We start from the raw sequence: 3,244 nt of genomic DNA, 5'->3' as shown, positions 1-3,244 counted from the left end.
GGGGCGGGGGCAGCGGCGGCTCCGCGCTGAGGGACGCTGGCTCAGAACTGCGAGCGTCGACACCCGCCCACTACGCCCCCGCCTCCCTGCGTCAGCGCCCGCCTGAGCCGCCGCTTATAAAAGCTCGGCTGCCGCCGCCCATTGGCTGGCTAGAGGGAGGCACGTGACCCGGAGGCTGCAGGGGGAGGAGGGGGCGTGGCGCGCGGGCCAATCCGGAGCGGCTCGGGGTGGGGGCGGGGCTTCACTGGTCCCTCTAAGGCGGGAAGCGCCCGGGGCTGCGGCCCTGCGAGCATCCTTGTCACGGTCCGCTCCGCCCGGGGACTGACCTGGCCTGGCTCTAGGCGCAAAGCAGCCTTAGGCTGCCACCGGGGCTTTCGTTGCCGCCCGCCTCGTGCCCTGCATTGGGCTTTTTCAACCAGCGCAGGCTGGAGGTCCCTTGACTGGGGGCAGAGTTGGCACTGTTAGGTTTACAAGCATGATTCACAGGGGAAACTCAGTGGTTTCCCATAGCAATCCATAGCTGGGGGCTGGAGGAGTTCTCAGCAGAAATACTTCTCCATTTTTCCAGCCAAAAAAACCCACACCAGAGTGAAAACAAAGCTGGCATTTTGTAAGCTTGCCTCCAGTCAAAGAAAAGCAGCTGAGAGCCTGTCCCTCCTCTACCTGTAGGCAGCACTGTACCTAGACTCCTGTCAGCCCCAAGGGAATTTCTAGTGTTGACTGCCCTTCACCAGAGATGATAATAGTAATCGGACAAGGGGAAAAAAAAATCACCGTTTTTGGGCCCCCTTTCTGTCTGGGCCCTGGGCAGCTGCCCGGTTTGCCCATGCCTGTGTCCAGCCCTGCCTGTAGGCACCATCATGTTACTGAGAAGCATTTCAGCAAGGCTGTAGCCCACAGGTGCTGAGCATCAGTTTGCATTTCAGGACACAAGATTGAAAGGCTCTTTCAAAATAAAGGAAAACCCAGTCCTCACACTGGCATTTCTATTTTGGGGAGCAACTAACTGCTGTTCACCTCCTGTCTGCCAGCAAGCTCAGGCTGGCTTTCCATGCCAGGCCAACATATGGAAAAAAGATAAAGAGGTGGAAGCAGACATAAGCTGGAGGAGGTTTCTCCCCCCCGCCCCCCCCATTTTTATGTGGAGCGAGCAAGGGGTGCTTTATGGTCTTAATAAAATATTTCCCCCCCATGTCCAATAAAAGATATCACTGCAGGAAATCTTTGCTGCCTCCTTTGTAGGCATCTTTCAACTAAACCACAATGTCTTTGTAACCCCACATAGTGCATCTATACTTAAACTCTAAGGCCATATCTAGATGAGCGTGGTTGTGTGGTTTGCAGCACCACATACCATACAGTCCGGTGTTCTCTGCACTGCAAGGGCACACTGCCTGAGTGTGTACTGCACCAGGTTTTTTTTTCCCATAGGTTTTTTTCACCCTTGGGTATCCAGGGGTCAAAAAAAACTGGGGGAAAAAAACCTGGAGCAACTCATACTTAGCTAGTGCACGCTACTGAAAAGCGGAGCCGGGCCTCCCAGAGCTGCGCTTTGCTGCCAGCCAGGCTCTGCATGGCAGAATTGCCATGGCTGCAGCCCCAGGAGGCCCCAGGTCCCCAGGTAAGGCTGCTGGGGCCAACACAGTGCTGCCCCAGCCTCCCCTACCTGACCCGGGGCAACTTGCCATGTGCTAAAGTGCACGTGGCATGGGAGTTCCCTGAGGACAAGTAGCAGCAGGGCAAGGTGCACTGCTGCTACTTATGTCCCGGAAACCAAATGTGCACACACGTCTGGACACACCCTGATGGGCAGACTGAGCAATAATGGCAACATCTTGTGTTCATGTTAGACTAGGGTGGCCACTGAGGCATCCTCAGACTAGAGGACAGCCCCTTGGTGAGGGCCTGCAGCCAAATCAGCAGTGAGAGATGGGGCTGCCACCCCCTTGGCCAGTCAGCAGCAAGGGGCGGGGCCACCCAAAAAGACTACTATTAGGTCCATGAATGAATGAACATGTGGCACCTTGTGAAAGGAGAGAGAGCTAGTGCTAGGATCAGCAGCAAGTTTGTGAGCCTCTGCAGCTCAGCCAGCAGGGAACATCACTGCCTCCTCCTGCCCGGTGGTTTCACGTATCCCACAGCTCTGCCATTCTCTCTACAGAGTCCGGCGTTGAGAAAACGTGGCATAACAGGTGTGAGGCTTGAGCACCCCCTCCCCCTACTGCAGGGGTGGCAAAATGCGGCCCAGGCCATTCTGTCCAGCCCACGGGGCCCCTAAAAAATTTAGAAAATTAACATTTGTCTGCCCTGGGCTGCCTGTTACGCAGCCCTCGATGGCTTGCCAAAACTCAGTAAGTGGCCCTCTGCCCAAAATAATTGCCTGCCCCTGCCCTACTGGGATCCGGTCTCCCTCCAACCCAGCTCCACACTTGGGAGCCAGCGGTGTACACTGCGCAGGGACCTCACCTCCCCATTCCCCCCATCAGCATAGACCCTGGGCACCTGGGAATCTGCCCTGGGCACATTTTGGTCAGAGCTGGTCTAAGTGGGGTTGGTGGGCATCAGATACCTGTGGCAGTGCATCCAGCTGCCTGGTGGGACCTTCCCTTCCTTCCCTGGGAGGCAGACAGGTTGGCTTGTCCCGGAGGAGAAATAATGGCTTAAGGAGCTGGCTCAGTCACCCAGGAACCCAGAGGCCCCTCTGCAAAAGCTGCAGCAGGATACCCCAGGGACTCAGCAGGCTGCTCTGTGGGTATGAAGATGGTAACAAGTCTCCTCCCAGTCCCATGGGCGTTCCAGCAGGTACAAATGCAGCGGGCCACCTGTCTGCTCTCAGGATAGAATGAAACCATCCTTAAAAGGGCTCATGAGTATTAAGTCAAAGCATTACAGCTTAAATATTAATACTGAGATATTCTGAGTATTGTAGCATATGTAGAAATGTATGCCACATCCACCACCATAGTATAATAGTGGTAAACAATCCTACAGTATTAGTTTATAAGTTGAGCGACAGAACAGCCTTTAGGATGAAGATTACTGTAATAAAAATGAGCATAAGTCAGTATATACTTGTCACAAATACTTTGTCTACTAACAACTTTATCAAAAAGCATAGATTATTTCTTTGTGACAGCACACAGATAGGAGTAGATTGGTAGAATGTGTCATGACTAAATTCATTTGCATTATTTCTTGTTTGCAGCACTCCAGTTAGCTACATGCACTATCATACAACATCAAA

Source organism: Gavialis gangeticus, unplaced genomic scaffold, assembly GCF_001723915.1.
Source record: "Gavialis gangeticus isolate Ggan-Ray unplaced genomic scaffold, GavGan_comp1, whole genome shotgun sequence".
NCBI classification, from domain to species: Eukaryota; Metazoa; Chordata; order Crocodylia; family Gavialidae; genus Gavialis; species Gavialis gangeticus.
This window is presented reverse-complemented; position numbering follows the sequence as displayed.